Source organism: Tiliqua scincoides, chromosome 12 (assembly GCF_035046505.1).
Source record: "Tiliqua scincoides isolate rTilSci1 chromosome 12, rTilSci1.hap2, whole genome shotgun sequence".
In the NCBI taxonomy this organism is placed as follows: domain Eukaryota; kingdom Metazoa; phylum Chordata; class Lepidosauria; order Squamata; family Scincidae; genus Tiliqua; species Tiliqua scincoides.
In genome coordinates this window covers 12,543,137-12,562,510 of record NC_089832.1, presented here as the reverse complement: position 1 = coordinate 12,562,510, position 19,374 = coordinate 12,543,137, and the positions used below count along the sequence as shown (strand labels likewise).

Genomic DNA, 19,374 nt, shown 5'->3' with positions numbered 1-19,374 from the left:
TTGGTTCTTGGCCACTTTTTGCAAAGCGTGCGGGTAAGGGTATGAAGGAACATCTCAGTGTCCATCCAAGGCAGGGTGACCAGATACAATGGAGGACACAGTGCTCATACCTTTAACCATTGTATAGAAGAGGAAATTTTGGCAGGTGCAGCTTAACATGGAAAGGTTTTTAAAGCTACACCTACCAATATTCCCTCTTCTATACAGTGGTTAAAGGTATAGGCACTGTGTCCTCCACTGTATCTGGTCACCCTGACCTAAGGCAGAAAGGTCTGGAGGTTGGCCAGTACAGTTCACGTGATATCTGACCGGCTCAAAGAGGCAGGCTGGCTAGCCTCCTGGCTAGACCCATGAGGCTTGACAAAGTCCATCCTGTAAGTTGAGCATCCAGCTGCCTTGACCCTTCGGGAGTGATGTTAACAGGCTGTCTCAACCTGATGGCTGAAGGCGGCCTTGAGTCAGATAGTTCACCCTCGAGAAAAATCAGGGGAGGTAGACAACTGGGATGATTTCCCCTGCAAGATACCCGCATGCTTGGGGGTGGGGTTAATTTTGTTCTACCCCATTTTTCCTGCTGCAGTAAGAACATAAGAACAGCCCCACTGGATCAGGCCATAGGCCCATCTAGTCTAGCTTCCTGTATCTCACAGAGGCCCACCAAATGCCCCAGGGAGCACACCTGATAACAAGAGACCTGCAACCTGGTGCCCTCCCTTGCATCTGACATAGCCCATTTCTAAAATCAGGAGGTTGCACATACACATCATGGCTTGTAACCCGTAATGAATTTTTTTCATTTTCCAGTATATTTATATTTTCCAGTATATTTTCCAGTATATTTAGATTTAATAAAAATGACCTGTTTAACTCCCAAACTCCAGTCTGGCGTCTTATTTGGGGGTATGTGGGTAAGAAGAAGACGAGAATGACAAAATTCCGAGATCAAGACTCTGGCATCTCCAGGAATTGCAATATCAATTAGTCAGACAATTTTTGATTTTCTGTCTTTGTTATATCAGGTGCATTAAGTTTAAACGGACCAACACATCAAACATAATACACCTAATATAACAATAATAGGAAATCAAAACGTCTGTTTAATTCCTGGAGATGCCTGAGTCGATGAAAAAGAAGTAGAAAAAATGACAAATTACTGAGACTCTGCCATTGAAGTCACAGGACTATGGACAAAACAAACCAAAGTCCCCATTGTCATCGGGGCACTTGGAACCATCTCGACAAGTTTTGTGAATTAAACAACTGCAGTTTATTTGGGGAACTGTTACAGATCTGTACTTTTAACAGGCTACTTAAAAGGAGGCAGGAGGTCTGGTCTAGGGGGTTGAACCTCCATTTGTCTGAAGATAACATCCGAAGGTCGCCAGTTCGAGGCCACCAGCACTGTGCAACCTTGAAGCAGCTGACAAGCTGAGCCGAGCTATTCCATCTGCTCTGAGTGTGGGAGGATGGAGGCCAGAATGTGCGACCAGATCAAGAAAGAAATCTGAATGTTGTGGTTTCTTGAAAGATAGAACCTTCTTTCAAATTGTAAAAATCCCTACGGGGATTTAAATTTCCTGCCTATGTAAACCGCCTTGAATAAAGTCCGAGGAGAAATCTGAGGACCAAGAAAGGCGGTATAGAAATACCTGTAAGTATTATTATTATTATTACCTGTTATATGCTTTAAACAATGATAGTAAATGGAACTTACTCCTGAGTAAGTGTGGGTAGGATTGCAGCCTAGAATTGTTAATAATTTTCCTGCTTGATTAGGTCACTTCCAGTCATGACATTACTTCCGGTGGGTCCTGACAGATTCTTATTCTAAAAAGTGGGTCCCAAAGCTAAACACTTGAGAACCACTACTTTACACCACTCTGTAGAGATTCACCAGCTGCTTCAGTCTTCAGCTTGCGGTCTCCCATCGAAGGCTGCCGATCCTGCTTAGCTCTTTGGGGCAAGGCAGTAGCTCAACCAGATATATATTTGCCTTGTTTTCAATGTCTTGTTTTATATTCCAAGCTGGAGAAGACCTTCTGGAGAAGCCGATGCTTGATACGTCTGTACATTATGCTCCAGACATATTCATATTCCGAACTGAGCTATTGTAAACTTCAGTTCCATGATGTTTGTAATAGAAGTGCATTACCATGCATACACCTACAGAACAAAAATAGTAGCACTTGCATGGAGGGTTCCTTCTCCTTGCCTTTCTTTACTGAAATGAAGTTAAATTTTGCTTATAGAATGCTCCAAAAGGCAAGCTTATTTTAAGTGCATTAGTTTAAACAAGTGGTTCAATTTGATCAGTCTTGAACCTATTTGGTCTTCATTTTCTAGCACCTTGCAGATGCGCTTTTGCCTTCAATTTAAGTTAACCTTTCTTCAGCTGTCAGTGTCAAGCCTATTGTCAGAAAGTCCATTCTGAATCAGTTGGCGATCCTCACAGATGAGTTTGCTATTGACCGGAGATGTGGGAAGACTTTCTGCTGCCCTTGCACTGCTAGGCCCCACATTGTGTTGGCAATTTACACATTTCAGGTATGGATTTTGAGGAACAAAACACAAAAGGGTCGCTCTTTTCTGGCAAGAGAAGTTAGGAGGTGGCCAATGGAAGAGACAAAGAGAAAAAGTAATTGGAGGGAGGATATTCAGTGGAATAAATAATTGGATTTCATGTATCGATGTGCAATTTGTTTCACTTTGTAAATATGCTTTGCCATCTTGTCTGAATTACATTGCACTTACTTTTAAAGTTCTGTGGCACAAATGGGCCTTGCGTGTTTGTTATAGCCACACCCTCTATCAACGCAGGGATGACACTCAAACCACCTTGAAGAGCATTTAGATTATTTATTTATTTGCAGAATTTATATCCCGCCTCTCCACTCCAGAAAAGAGCACTCAAGGGGGCTAGATTAGCACTCAAAATTAGTTGAGCAGTCAACTCCTGTCATCATCATCATCATCCAGGGTGACCAGACATCCTCTTTTTTCCAGGACATGTCCTCTTTTTTTAGCCTTGTGTCCTGGAAAATAACTTAAATGTTCTCCTTTTCCCTGTGAGCTGTCCCTGCAGACAGCACTTAGCCTTTTTGTGATTAATAAATTATATGTAATAAATTCTATGTAATATAATTTTAAATTTAATAATAAGTAATATAGTGTTTTCGATAAATTAACCACATTAAAATTAACCATACTTAATTAGCCACTGGTAAATTAACCACATGGAATCAATATACTAGCGGTTTTAGCTTTTAATTTGTCATGTCCAACATTTTTCTTGAAAGTGCTATATTTTGGGGTGCCTTGTCCTCTATTGTGGTTATGACACCTGGTCACCCTGTCATCATCATCATCATCATCATCATCATCATCGTCATCATCATCATCCTGCCTTTCTTCCATGCTGTACTTCAAAATGAGATAATCTCATTTCCTAGGCAGGCTTCCAGGATTTAACTAACACTGATTGCCAGTTCTGTACACACTGTCCTTCATGAACTTTCTTCTGGGTAAACACACATAGGATTGTGTTGAAATGTAGTGTTCCTTCAAGCACACAGACTATGCTTCTGGTTGACATCAATAGCGTCCAGTAGTAGACTGATCTATGTTAGAGGAGGTGGTCGATCCTGTGCCCAGGAGTTGCCCCAGCTACTAGTGAAAGATTATCTTGACTACATCACATGTTCATCTAGGTATGGTAAAGAAATGTGTGCCCAGTGACACTTGTAAAAAATCAGTGTTTTCAGGTTGAAATGTGGAGCTACCCAAACAGCTTGGTAGGACCTATCCTTGTCTGCCTAGACAAGCCCCAGCCATTTGCAGCCTGATCAGTTACTGTGCACCTGACATACTCTCACCCCAATTTTTGCTTTCAGTGCAATGCAAGCCAGGATCATGTTGTTTTCAAGTGAAAGCCTTTCCTTAACGCAGGGTGGCTCAAACTTTCAACTTTAGGGATCCTGGACCTTTAAAATTGTGTAGGAGAGATAATTTCAGCAGGTGCAGCTTGTCATCTGTGGGACGACAAGTTGCACCTGCTGAAATTCTCGCTTCTATACACTTGTTAAAGGTCCAGCATCCCTAAAGTTGAAAGTTTGAGCACCCCTGCCTTAACACTTTCCCTATGCTTTGCTAAGAATCACTTAAAGTGGCCTTCCATGAGTGTAACCACTGGTCCATCTGACGTCATCATCTCCATTGATTGGCTGTAAATCTCTTAGTGTTTGCGGCAGATATCCCTCTCAGTCCTACCTGGAAATGCCAGGGATGGTGTCTGGAGACTTTTGCATGCAAGCCAGGTATTCTACCTTTGAGCTCCAGATCACATCTCTTCCCTCGTGTATGTAGCCCTCAGTCAAATACTCATGTTCAGCATTTTCATTCATAAATTAGCAAACCTATCTCATAAAGTGAAATGGTGCATTTTTTCCTATCCAAATTATTTTGACTATCAAAGAAAATCTCTTTTTCTTCTCCCCTCCCCCATGGTCATTTCTAATTGGATAGTTTTCCTGGGCTACATTCAATCCTTCTCATCTGTATGCTGTCCATTTCACTGTTATATCAGTGATCTCTGTGACGAGCAATTCTACCTGACAGTTCCCTTCACAGATCCCTGCTCAGTGAACATGGGGGGGGGGGGGGGAGAGACTTGAGTACAACTTCTGAGTTGTTTCTTTAAGTTGTTCAATAGTCAATTTTGGTCCACCACAAAAACCACTGAAGGGTGGAGGACAATCCCAAGGGGACAATCCCAAGGGAAATGTCAAGGGGAGGGCATGGGGTTCCCCTGTCTGGAGTTAACTGGCTAGCTCTAGAAAAGCCGTGGGTTCACAATGCCACCTTGGGAGCAGATGAGGACAGAACAGGGCGGCCTCTTGCTTGTAGCGCACCACACATTAGTGGAGAACCTGGTGCTAAATTTATTCGCAGATGACCTGATTCTGGGTCAGGATTTCATACACAGCAGAGCAAATTGGTTCACATTGCCGTGAGCATAAAGCCGTGGGAACATGTTGCAACATAGCAAATTTAGGCTAGAAAACAGTGCAGCTTCTTCCTTCCATCTCTGTGTCATGTGTGAAGCTTGAACACCCATTCAACCTGTCCTTTCATTTGTTCACAGAAGATGCAGTGTTTGTTACTCTTTCATTACTGACAAATCCAATGCAATGAGTTTGAATGTGGGCACACCTTCCATAGTGTTCCAGCAGCTGAGCCAATGACTAGGTTCCGAAAGTGAGTGATGGGGGAAGGCTTGCAGGAGACAAGCAGCAAGAGCCTGTTTGATTATTGACAGCCCAATCCTGAGCTCTTTAGCGCTGGTGGTACAAGTGCACCATGAACACCAGCTGTGTTACCATTAAGCATGTTTACATCACCCTCCATGTTGGGACCTCTGGCACTGGCCCAGCACGAGTTGCCACTGAGCCCAGAGCTGGAAGGAGCAACGAAAGAGCTCTGGGAAGTGGTAAGGTTTTTCGGGGTGGAGGGGGAAGTGCTCCGGGGTGGGGAGAGTAACTGGGGTGGGAGGGGGGTGGAAGTAGCAGAGCCCTGCTCCACCGGGCTCTGTGTTTACCTGTGTTGAGCTGAAAAACTTGACATGGAGCTCTGGCAAAATAGCTGGCACAGACTGGAGGAGACCCATTGTGAGGACTGTGCCCTTTCCCAGATGAAGGGGAAGGGTCAAATGTCCCCTTCTCCTGAGGAGACACTGGTGATGGTCACAGCACCCATAGGATGCAGTGGTAGCCATTTTGGGACTGCTGCTTATCTGGGCACTGGGCAGCTTAAGATTGGGCTGTGAATGGCTTGTTTCAGTGGGTATTTCTTGAACAGAACCTAAGATCACTTCTGCATTTGCAATTGCAAACAGACCTGCCATCTGCTATTCAGAGATTTTATATTAAGGAAAGTCACTTCAGCTTATGCCTACTGTGGAAGCACTGTGTGAGGGGCTTTTAACATGGAGTCACTCTTGGTAGTTGCTTGGAGAAACCAAACAGTGACTACTTTTCATTGCCACTGTGTCTTAGCCCTGAATGTAAGTTGGGGAGGGGCAGGTGATGGAGAAACAGTTTTATAAACAGGAAACTACTGAGTGCTCAGCTTCTTGGCAGAGAGGACCCAGAGGGTCTGCAATTACTCTCCTTGCACGCACTTTTCATAAAGTTATTGGATATCCTTTCTGGAGAGGAATGTCTAACAAGGGACCCAGCTTGATGCCTAGTTCCTGCCATGAATCTGATATGAGGTTTTCAGGGAAATCACAGAGGAGGCTATCAGCTATGCGGAGCTCTCATTTCAGGTCTCTGTGACTGGGTGATGGGTTTACTCACGAGACATGGATCCAATCTTTGGTAATAACCGTTCCTCGCAGAAGCGCCACTAAAATGAAGCAGATAGTTATCTAGTGTAAGTGCTTTAGCAGCTATTTCTACCCTATATTTGTCTTGCAAAGTAGAGCAAAAAATAATAATAATAATCATATCCTAAATCTCTTTTCTCACACATTTACTCAGAGGACAGTGGGGTAGCCAGATCACATACACCGACCTGCCTTGTCTTAGAACGCAGGAAGCTGAATCTCAAGCCAGATCATTATTCTCTGTAGCTCAGTATTGTGGACCCTAGCTGGTAGTACTCCCTGAAGTTGCAGTATGTCTTTGACAGACATACTTTGACAGACATACTTTGACAAACCAGAGATTGACCCCAGAGACCCTCTGCTGATAAAGATGAGGTCTACCATGGTGCTACAGACCTTTCCCAGTTACTTGCATGCATTGTCATGTTCACTAATGATGATGATATTGAGATGTTCACTAATGACCCTATGATATTGAGATGTATAGATAGCTGCATCACTCAAGTCAAGCCATGACTCAGCTGCTGGGAGCTCTGGGAACTGGCCTCAGCCCAAATGCTATCATCATTTTTCAGCGCAAGCAGGCAGTGGTGTCACTAGGAGGGTGCAGGGGGTGTGGGCTGTACCGGGCGCAGTGCATGCGGGGGGGGGGTGACACCACTACTGATCACAACTTGGTATTTTCGAATAATACCACCACGTTATATAGCATTGAATGTGTAATTTCATGCAGAATGCAGAGAAACAAATGCATTGAAATATCTATTGCATCAAAACCCAGCAAGGGGGGGGGGGAGAGATGGCGCATGACCACACCCACTGCCCAGGGCATTGCCTCACCTACTGCATGGGAGGAGGTCCATCATGGAGGTGATGCATCGGGTGACAAAACCCTAGTGATGCCACTGGCTTAGGCAGCTGCAGATAATCCCAAAGGAGAGCAGTCAAGTCAAGCATGGCAGGGAGTAAAGGAGGGAGATGCAGAGATAGAAGAAGAAGGTGAGAGAGAATTATAATGAAAAGGGAGTGGAAAGGGCAGACGTGGCATTGATAGAATTGACTGAAAGAAACAGGAGCAAGAAAAATTGGAGGGGAAGGACTGTGGAGAGATGATATGAAAGGAGGAGCCTCTGAAAGGGGAAGGAAAATTAAGGAGAGGGAGAAGTTCAAACAAAACAAACAGGGAGATCTACTATGATTTATTTTTCACATTTTTATACCACCCTTCCTCCAAAGAGCTCAGGATGGTGTACGGAGCTGTTCCCCTCCTTTTATCCTCACAACAACCCTGTGAGGTAGGTGAGGCTGAGAGAAAGCAACTGGCCCAAGGTCACCCAGGAAACTTCGTGGCAGAGGGAGGATTTGAACCTGGATCTTCCAGGTCTAAGTCCTCCCCCCAAACCACTACACCACTCTGGCTCTCAGATCTAGCTATCCCTCATGCGATCCCACCATCCATCTGCACATTGAGATTGAACACAGGAAGGTACTTGTGAAAATAACTGAGTGTTAAAACTATGATGGAGTCAAATGTTGTATTACGTGCCTGATTGCCACCCAAACTAGCATCCTTGCACAACTTCCACCTCCTCGTCCTCCTCTTCCTCCTCTCTCCAGTAAAGTCAAGCAATCCAAAATGCATGATGTAATGTGATCACTTGGTTCCAACATCATTGGCTGCTCCTTTTGGGGTATAGCAGAGAAACTCACAATCACAATGAAAGGGCCATGTTTTGTATTGCTAGACATCATGGGAGAGAGAGAAGAGGAAGGGGCATGGAATTTCAGTGCCGGTTGCAGCCACAAGAATGCTGTAACATCTCGTTCTGGACTGTGAACTGGGTAGCGGAATAAGCTGTTGGTCCCATAGACTCCAGTGGGGCGTAAATCAGCTTCAAACCAAAGTGTGTGGTCTTTGGTGGTTTGTAGGCAAGGCTGAAAATCATACAGGGCAACACTGACTTGTGAGTAAATTCCAAATGGAAAGAGCTAAGCATCCCAAAGCGTATATTAGCTATAAATGTTTCCATCCTGATGCCATAGAAAATCCCTGGACTGGGATGTTTAAAAGACCTACAAAGCCCACATCTATGCATCACGGCGACAGGCCAGACTGAATTATACTGTTGCAATCATGCTCAGTTCTCTCTTTTGGTCAGCAATTAAGTCAACATCAGAGGACTCGTCAGACATCCCACATCTCATGCGCGTCCTCTTTCTGCTCCCTGATTATGAGCTTGGGCTGTTCATCAACAAGATGATGCCAACCAGCAGAAATTGTCACAATGTGGAGACGCAGAAGGAGACAATCCCCCCGGATGTGAGCCAAGAGCGCAAGGACAAATCGAATGTGCTGTCTGAAAGCAGATGAATTATTTTGTCAGGTGTGCTGCAGGTTTTACTTATGGTGTCAGTCAAAAGCCAAAGGCCTTGAGCGCAACCATCTATTTGCAAGATGGCACCATGCTCCATGCCATGTTACTCAGAGAAAAAAAAGGACTCTGTTTCTTTACAATGAGAGAAGGAATGCACTGACCTGGAGAAAATATGAACACATGAACACACTCTGCAGACGCGTGTGGCCTCTGGGACACCAAGTGCCTCTGGGAACTAAGTGCCAGGTAAGGCACAAGAGTTTAGCATCTGGGCGAGGAGAAGGCAAGGAGATCTCTGAGTTTTGGAGAAGGAGAGGAGGAGGAGCAGGAGGAGGAGGAGGTAAGTGTACTCATTCTAACGCTTTGTCTTTCTAACTCCCTGTCTTCTAACCTTAACCTTACCTTTAAAGCAACCTTAAATCAAAATTGAAAGTTAGCACCTAAGGGAGGTACATAGGGCTACTCTGAGCAGGAGCAGAGTCCTACTCGTGAGTAAGAGCAGCGTCCTACTCGTGAGTAAGTGCCCAAGGGTCAGGCATTTAAATCAAAGTTGAAAGTTAGCTGCACCTAAGGTAGCACTTAATCGAAGGAAGGGAGGAGGATAAAGTGAAAAGCAGGTTTTCTACTTGTTTAAATTAAACCTATACTTAACCCAGGTTAAACCTAATCTAAGTTAGAACATAACCTAAACAGGTCAGTAAATTGGGACACAGGATCTAGAGAGCAATAAATAATTAAACAAACCCAAATAAAAACTAGCTTGAGGTTACAAAAACAGTCCAGCCTAAGAGAACAGAACTAGGAGGGAAAGGACCTAGGAAGGGCCAATTCCCAACCCATTAAGAGCCCCAGTAGGCTAATCCAAGCAGTCCATTCAGGAGCCTGCAGAGTAGGTCACGCCCATCAGCAGCCATTTGCCTTCCTGAGCTTTTGTAAACTCACCTGGGAAGGCCAGCCCCCTTTCAATCAGGAAGGAAGGAGGGGGGAGGAGCCAGCCAGCCAGGAGTATAAAGCTAGGCAGGCCATCGCGTGAGGCTCTCTGCAGACGCGTGTGGCCTCTGGGACACCAAGTGCCTCTGGGAACTAAGTGCCAGGTAAGGCACAAGAGTTTAGCATCTGGGCGAGTTCAGCAGCAGGGCGAGGAGGCCAGGGCCCCATACACTGCCCTTCCTCTTCCCTTGAGAAGAGGGCTGCTATCCAGTGTACGGTTTTTTAAAGGACCCCTAAATAAAACAACAACAACAAAAAAAAAGCTATGCAGTCAGACAGCCAGCAGCAGGGTGGGGGCTATCCAGTGTTCTGCATCGAGTGCCACATGTATGATTATATGCCTCTGGGGCATAAGTCATGGGTGTGTCCTCGCTGCAAGGAGCTCCAGGCTCTCAGGGAACGTGTCCGCTCCCTTGAAGCCTTGGTGGCCGACCTGGAGAAGCGCAGGCAGCCAGAGGAGGACCGTGGGGAGACTTCCGGGGACGATCAGGCTTCGTCCCAACCTCAGGCGTGCAGCTCCTCGGCTGCCCGGGTGGGAAGTCTCGGGACTGGAGGACGTCATCCTGGAGAGGAGGGAAACAATCCCCTAGGGGGGATCCCTTCTCCAGGGGATGGGCCCGTATCCGAGCGCACTTGGGATACTCCTCGGCGGGAGGGGGGTCGGGGGCTTCTTGTAGTGGGGGATTCAATTATTAGAAACATAGAGAGGGGGGTTTGCGACGGATGTGAGGACCGCATGGTGACTTGCCTGCCTGGTGCGAAGGTTGCGGACATCACTTCTCGTCTAGACAGGCTGGTAGACAGTGCTGGGGGAGAGGTAGCGGCTGTGGTGCATGTCGGCACCAACGATGTGGGCAAGTGTAGCTGGGAGGTCCTGGAGGCCAAATTTAGGCTTTTAGGCAGGAAGCTGAAAGCCAGGACCTCAAAGGTAGCGTTCTCTGAAGTGCTACCTGTTCCACGCGCAGGGCCAGCTAGGCAGGCGGAGATCAGGGGTCTCAATGCGTGGATGAGACGGTGGTGTAGGGAGGAGGGGTTTAGATTCGTTAGGCACTGGGGAACGTTTTGGGACAAGCGGGGCCTGTACAAGAGGGACGGGCTCCATTTGAACCAGAATGGAACCAGACTGCTGGCGCATAACATTAAAAAGGTGGCAGAGCAGCTTTTAAACTGATCCCTGGGGGAAGGCCGACAGGAGCCGAGGGGCATCCGGTTCGGGACTCCTCATCCCATAGGGATGAGGATGGGGAGGTTAGAGAACAACAAGACAAAGGCAGGGTAGGAGAAGAAATTGGGAAAGGTAGGGAGATGGGATGTGATAGACGGTTTGGCACAATGAGAGGATGCGGGGACAAAGGAGCGAATAAGCAGCCCATCCTGGGGCATTCTGTGTATAAATGCTTTTATGCGAATGCCCGAAGTCTACGAGCAAAGGTGGGAGAACTGGAATGTCTGGTGACAAGGGAAAATATTGACATAGTGGGCATAACGGAAACCTGGTGGAATGCGGAGAATCAGTGGGATACCGCAATCCCGGGCTATAAACTCTACAGGAGGGACAGGCAGGGGCGTGTTGGAGGTGGGGTGGCCCTTTATGTTAAGGAAGGGATAGAATCCAGCAAAGTAGAGATTGAAGGTGGGTCCGACTCCACCGTAGAATCTCTGTGGGTTAAATTACCAGGCTTGTGCAGCAATGTAATACTGGGGGTGTGCTATCGTCCTCCAGACCAGAAATCGGATGGGGACCTTGAAATGAGGAAACAGATCAGGGAGGTGACAAGGAAGGACAGGGTTGTAATCATGGGGGACTTCAATTATCCTCATATTGACTGGGTCAATTTGTGTTCTGGTCACGATAAGGAAACCGGATTTCTTGACGTGCTAAATGACTGTGGCTTAGAGCAGCTAGTCACGGAGCCCACCAGAGGACAGGTGACTCTGGATTTAATTTTGTGCGGTACGCAGGACCTGGTTAGAGATGTAAACGTTACTGAGCCATTGGGGAACAGTGATCATGCTGCGATCCGTTTTGACGTGCACGTTGGGGGGAAAATACCAGGCAAATCTCTAACAAAAACCCTTGACTTCCGACGGGCGGACTTCCCTCAAATGAGGAGGCTGGTTAGAAGGAGGTTGAAAGGGAGGGTAAAAAGAGTCCAGTCTCTCCAGAGTGCATGGAGGCTGCTTAAAACAACAGTAATAGAGGCCCAGCAGAGGTGTATACCGCAAAGAAAGAAGGGTTCCACTAAATCCAGGAGAGTGCCCGCATGGCTAACCAGCCAAGTTAGAGAAGCTGTGAAGGGCAAGGAAGCTTCCTTCCGTAAATGGAAGTCTTGCCCTAATGAAGAGAATAAAAAGGAACATAAACTGTGGCAAAAGAAATGTAAGAAGGTGATAGGGGAGGCCAAGCGAGACTATGAGGAACGCATGGCCAGCAACATTAAGGGAAATAATAAAAGCTTCTTCAAATATGTTAGAAGCAGGAAACCCGCCAGAGAAGCGGTTGGCCCTCTGGATGGTGAGGGAGGGAAAGGGGAGATAAAAGGAGACTTAGAGATGGCAGAGAAATTAAATGAGTTCTTTGCATCTGTCTTCACGGCAGAAGACCTCGGGCAGATACCGCTGCCCGAACGGCCCCTCCTAACTGAGGAGTTAAGTCAGATAGAGGTTAAAAGAGAAGATGTTTCAGACCTCATTGATAAATTAAAGATCAATAAGTCACCGGGCCCTGATGGCATCCACCCAAGGGTTATTAAGGAATTGAAGAATGAAGTTGCAGATCTCTTGACTAAGGTATGCAACTTGTCCCTCAAATCGGCCACAGTGCCAGAAGATTGGAGGATAGCAAATGTCACGCCTATTTTTAAAAAGGGAAAGAGGGGGGACCCGGGAAACTATAGGCCGGTCAGCCTAACATCCATACCGGGTAAGATGGTGGAATGCCTCATCAAAGATAGGATCTCAAAACACATAGATGAACAGGCCTTGCTGAGGGAGAGTCAGCATGGCTTCTGTAAGGGTAAGTCTTGCCTCACGAACCTTATAGAATTCTTTGAAAAGGTCAACAGGCATGTGGATGCGGGAGAACCCGTGGACATCATATATCTGGACTTTCAGAAGGCGTTTGACACGGTCCCTCACCAAAGGCTACTGAAAAAACTCCACAGTCAGGGAATTAGAGGACAGGTCCTCTCGTGGATTGAGAACTGGTTGGAGGCCAGGAAGCAGAGAGTGGGTGTCAATGGGCAATTTTCACAATGGAGAGAGGTGAAAAGCGGTGTGCCCCAAGGATCTGTCCTGGGACCGGTGCTTTTCAACCTCTTCATAAATGACCTGGAGACAGGGTTGAGCAGTGAAGTGGCTAAGTTTGCAGATGACACCAAACTTTTCCGAGTGGTAAAGACCAGAAGTGATTGTGAGGAGCTCCAGAAGGATCTCTCCAGACTGGCAGAATGGGCAGCAAAATGGCAGATGCGCTTCAATGTCAGTAAGTGTAAAGTCATGCACATTGGGGCAAAAAATCAAAACTTTAGATATAGGCTGATGGGTTCTGAGCTGTCTGTGACAGATCAGGAGAGAGATCTTGGGGTGGTGGTGGACAGGTCGATGAAAGTGTCGACCCAATGTGCGGTGGCAGTGAAGAAGGCCAATTCTATGCTTGGGATCATTAGGAAGGGTATTGAGAACAAAACGGTTAGTATTATAATGCCGTTGTACAAATCTATGGTAAGGCCACACCTGGAGTATTGTGTCCAGTTCTGGTCGCCGCATCTCAAAAAAGACATAGTGGAAATGGAAAAGGTGCAAAAGAGAGCGACTAAGATGATTACGGGGCTGGGGCACCTTCCTTATGAGGAAAGGCTACGGCGTTTGGGCCTTTTCAGCCTAGAAAAGAGACGCTTGAGGGGGGACATGATTGAGACATACAAAATTATGCAGGGGATGGACAGAGTGGATAGGGAGATGCTCTTTACACTCTCACATAATACCAGAACCAGGGGACATCCACTAAAATTGAGTGTTGGGCGGGTTAGGACAGACAAAAGAAAATATTTCTTTACTCAGCGCGTGGTCGGTCTGTGGAACTCCTTGCCACAGGATGTGGTGCTGGCGTCTAGCCTAGACGCCTTTAAAAGGGGATTGGACGAGTTTCTGGAGGAAAAATCCATTATGGGGTACAAGCCATGATGTGTATGCGCAACCTCCTGATTTTAGGAATGGGTTAAGTCAGAATGCCAGATGTAGGTGAGAACACCAGGATGAGGTCTCTTGTTATCTGGTGTGCTCCCTGGGGCATTTGGTGGGCCGCTGTGAGATACAGGAAGCTGGACTAGATGGGCCTATGGCCTGATCCAGTGGGGCTGTTCTTATGTTCTTATGTTCTTATGTCTTGCTGCAACCTTCTCCATAGGTGTAGTTTCAGACACACAGCTGAGAGGTCGACAGCCCAATCCTAAGCTGCCCAGAGGAGTAGCGGTACCGATGGTTACCACTGCATCCTATGGGTGCCTTGGCAGCCTTCACAGTCTCCACAGGGGAAGGAGACATTCACCCCCTTCCCCCCGGTAAGGCACCGCAATGGGTCTTCTCCAGTCTGCGCCAACTATTTTGTGGTGCAGATCAAAGGAGCTCCATGTTGGGTTTTTCAGCCAAACACAGAGCATTGGATACAGTGGCCCCACCCCCTCCATTCCTGGTTTTGCAACAGTTGGTCTTTAGTGGAACCCCACAGATTTAAAGGCTCCTTATTCCTCTGGTACAGTAGTTCTCCCAAAGCAGACACTTTATGTCTGGGCTACAAGCATTGGATGGTGGCAGTGAGGGTTATCATTTTCTCAGCAAATCCCAGTATACCAGGGGTTCCCAAAGGGTGTGTCATGATGCCTCAGCATGTATCCAATGATGTGTCATGATGGAGCATGTATCCAATGCTCTCTGGGAGAGTTTGAGAGCCTCTTTTGCGGGGGAGGGAGGGAGGCAGCGGGGGTGGGGGGAAGAAGCAACCAATCCCCAGGGTCACGCCACTTAGAGAGGTTGCAGGGACTAGGATGCACTCACCAGTCCCTGCAGCAGCCTTCCTGGTTTTGCAGAGGTGGAGCGCAATCGCTTTCACTTCAAAGCAGCTGGGGAGCCCTGCAGGTGCTCGCGCAGGGCTCCCAGCACCCCAGGAAGGCTGCTGCAGGGACAGGTGAGTACATTCCAGCCCCTGCAGCCCCGTTAGCGACGCGATCCCCAGGATCGCATCACTGCCTTTCCCCCTGCCCCCGCCCCTTAATGGGGCAGAGGCCAGGGCCCTAAGGCTGGGTTGTCACGATGCCCCAGTCTGAATACCACTGCCTTAGGGCATTGCAAAGCACTCACAAGGGCACACTCACAGGTGGCAGGTGCAGGATGTTTCCAGTGTCCCCTCCTACCTGTTCCCCTGGCACAACCATCTTGCATCTTATAACATCCGGTAAGATTTGGGCACCCCCATCTTGAATCTCATGAGATCCAAGATGGTGGCACCCGGTCAAGCCGGAAGGAAGAGACCACGGGGGTGTCGTGACCCAAGTAAATTTGGAAACCGCTGTAGGTTCCATTAAGGAGAGGGAAGTGGGGAGCAGAGATGTGGGAGATATCACAGCCCCCATTCTGTCTTCCTTCTTCCCTTAAACTAATCAACAGCTACAGCCATTTCAATCTAGCAACAGTGGCACAATTCTGTGCATTGCGACTGTCAAGCGTAAAAAATTCAAATTATGGAGTCTACTTCATTTGATGGCCTGATTTAAAGGTGCTGGTGCTGTGATTTGGGGTCCTCTTTTCACTGCCGTTTCGTTCATTGCTATCTGGAAATAGAACTCGTAGGCCATCAGTGTAGGATTTTTTTTTTAAAAGATACTTGTTTGTGTCTAGGAGGCACTAATTTAAATCCCTGGAATTCAGAGATCAAAGGAGGCTGGAAATAATCAGATGTTTGATTTAATGATGTCTGGTTGTAAAATGCCAGCAACATATGTCAAAAGTTTGATCGGAGGCACTCCATTGACTGTGCAAATATTTATGTTTTAGGGCATATCTGAATCATGTCATCAAATGATGATGTTCCAGCCCCTCTTCCCTCATTAGGAGCTATATTTGTTTAAACTGCTAATTCCCTTAGTGCGCTAATATCCCTGAGCGCATCACTAACTAAACACAATTACCGGTAATGTCACTAAAACCAAATAAAACTGTCAACTAGTTACTCAGTTATTAAGATAAAATTTAGGGATCGTTTCAGCCCAAACCCAGGACAGTACTACTTCTCACTTTTACCATTGCATCCTTTTTTAAAAAACAAAATTACTATTATTTACCATCTTTTGCATAACTTCCTGCAATGACCAGATACAGTTGTAGTCTGTAATAGTCTTGGCCTTTTAGCATTGCACGCAGAAGGCACCAAGTTTAATTTCATAAGAACATAAGAACAGCCCTGCTGGATAGGCCCATCTAGTCCAACTTCCTGTATCTCACAGCGGCCCACCAAATCCCCCCAGGAGCACACCAGAAAACAAGAGATCTGCATCCTGGTGCCCTCCCTTGCATCTGACATAGGCCGTTTCTAAAATCAGGAGGTTGCACATACACATCATAGCTTGTAAGCTGTAATGGATTTTTCCTCCAGAAATTTGTCCAATCCCCTTTTAAAGGCACCCAGGCCAGATGTCATCACTACATCCTGTGGCAATTTCCAGTTCAAAGAGCTAATCATTTGGAGCAACTCATTTTTCATGAGTTGAATCGCTATGGCCATGCAATATGACTCACGAGTCAAGCTGCAGGGTCGCTGAATAGGAACGTGACTCACAACTTGGGCTCATGGACTTGAGCTCATCCCTGGGTAGTACCCAATGTGCCATTAGACGGTGGTGGCGGCCCTATGTGACGGTGGCCCTAAGGCCCCCATCAACCTGGTTTTGGCACTGCTGTGGACGCTTACTGACAATATGAAAATGATCTGCTTTCAAACCTGTTCCAGCCTGTTCACCTCCTTGCATGCACTCACACCTACATACACAAAGCCTTACAATTTCAGCGGAAGAAAGAGCCAAACCCACGTTCGGAAGCAGTGTGCTTGGGATTCTGAAGTCGCTCTCCCCCCGCCACCAGCCTGAGGAGCAGGGAACTTGAAAGCCTCTCTTTTGCTTATCTGCTTCTTTCAGTTCTCTGCCTTTCAACATCCTCAAACCCTAATTTCTCATACATTTCTAATTATTTGGTGTTACTTCTGAGATGCGACCATGTTAATGGAAACATGCACAAATGAACAAAAAATAATGAACAAAAAATAAAAACTTCTGAGAGACGGCAAGCTTTCCCGCCCAAACCCCCTTGCTGCTTTCTGCCTTTCTAGTCTTGGTAAGGGAGAGATGTCCTCCATTAGGTAGAATTTCTATTTCCCTTGCTTACATGGGTCAGAGGATTCTATTGGCTTTGATAAAGTAATTACCAGAATACAATGCAAGACATATAATTGACAACACGGAGAAAGGACAACCACAACCAGTGCTTGAAAGCACTGGTTCTTGCTTGGACAAATAGTAGGGCATTTCTGGGGGGTTGGAGTTGAAGTTTCATTCCAAACTGTGCTTTTGCTGAGTCTTGGTTAATTAAATTGGGACCATACTGGTGTTTTATGGCACTGTAGAAACATCTAATCAAGAAAGGCCCAATGGTTGTGATCAGACAGTTTCTTAAGGCTCACCATTTTCTTTGTACAGGCTGAAATTCTGACATTATGACCCAATTTTTGCCTGTCACTTTCACGAAGAGAATGGCTCTTCTTCCCTTGTGATGATTTCTGAAATCTAGTCTATCCTAGAGGTCCATCAAAAACAGATGTGGAAAACTCAGATTTTGCAGGGTGGAAAAGTAGATCCTGCATTGGGAAGGAATTCACACATATGTCTAGTAAATAATCATGGTGTCTTGTCATTACATTTAAAAAAAAAAAAAAAGAGCACCAGAATCAGGCTGAATACAGGAGGCCCTCCATATCCATGGGTTAGGTACCCACAGATTTGAATACCTACAGGTTCCAAACCCACAGGGTGGGTTACCTGTAGTTCCCCAAACCTGGCTCTGATTGAGTCCGAAGGCCCTTCTGAGACCTTTTGAGGGCCAAGAACCACGACTTCCAGCACTGCTCTGGTTGGGTTCAGGAGGCTTGGGGTCCCCCAAATTCTTCTGATACCAACTTTCACAGATTTCAGTATCCACGAGGGTTCTGGGAATGGTGGTTGGTTGGCAACCTTCAGTCTCGAAAGACTATGGTATAAGCCTACAGCACCCGGTATTCCCAAGCGGTCTCCCATCCAAGTACTAACCAGGCCTGACCCTGCTTAGCTTCCAAGATCAGACGAGATCAGGAATGTGCAGGGTAACAGTTGCTGCTCTGTTCCATTCATGGGAATGGAACCCCAACAAATAAGGGCCACCCTATACTCTCTCATTTCTTATCTTATGGACACCACTTCCTTCGTATGCTATGGATCTTTTTGCTTCCCTTTTTTGAGCCTTGCTACTCCCTGAAGGGCCCAATCCCATCCAGCTTTCCAGCACTGATGCAGCTGTGCTGACAGGAAGCCTCCTCACAGTCATAGTGGTCACAGCTGCGTCAACCCTGCTCCTGGATATAATATATCCTATGCAGCTAGGAAAGAGGAAGCTGCCTAGACTTGAGTTTGATCATTAATCTATCTAGCTCAGTGTTGTTGTCACTGACCATGAACAACCCTCCAAGATTCCCAACAGGAGTCTTTCCCATCCCTGTCGGGAGTAGAAACCACGACCTTCTGCCTGCAATGCAGATGCCCACATACTGAGCTATGGATGCTCCTGAAGAACACAGGACCCTGTCTTCTGTCAAGTCAGCTCATTAATGCATCTAGCTCAGTATCATCTAAACTGCCTGGTGGTGGCTCTCAAAGAGTTTCAGATAGAGATTTTTCCCAGTAACAGAATACTGCCTTCCCCAGCAATGTTATTGTGGGATCATCCCTGTTCTTTTGGGGTCATCATCACCCCCTTTCGAAGATGCTTCTGAAAAGCGTCAATGAGTCTGTTCATTTGCATCCAGCAACCTTGAAGTCAGCTTCAGGGAAATTGGTTCTTTCTTTGGGGAATGGGATGGCAGGGACAGAGACTCTGCCTTTTCACAAAAAAAGTCTCCTCCTTTACTGCAGTACTTTCTTTTTAACGCAGAAGATCCATACAGGAATAAAATATCCTTGTGGGTGAGCATGCCAATGTCACTTTGAGATTTGCAGCTCGGCAGATTTCATGCAAATAAATTTTAATTTTTTCCCCATTTGGAATCAACCCTTTAAACTGACACTGAAGTGCATTGATCGTCTTAATTAGAAGTAAAGCTCACCGTCCAGCATTGTGGAGACTACATAAGCTCAAGCCCTAGGTAACTTATTCCTTGTTTTTATTATTAGTGTATGATAATTTCCTGGGCACTTTTTTTTTTTGTAGTGCTGTAAGAAACTCTCACTGGGCTTCGTAATTGGTAGTTTCTCATGCATGTTTTAATAGTCTTCAGAAAAGATTTCGTAACAAATGCCATCTAGCCGGGAAGACTATTTGAACTGCATTTAT

At 46.4% G+C, this 19,374-nt stretch overlaps 1 pseudogene; it reads right to left on the bottom strand.

Annotated features, from left to right (window-relative positions):
• Nucleotides 1-18,049: 18,049 nt before the first annotated feature.
• Nucleotides 18,050-18,166, bottom strand: LOC136663478 (5S ribosomal RNA; annotated as a pseudogene).
• Nucleotides 18,167-19,374: the final 1,208 nt, after the last annotated feature.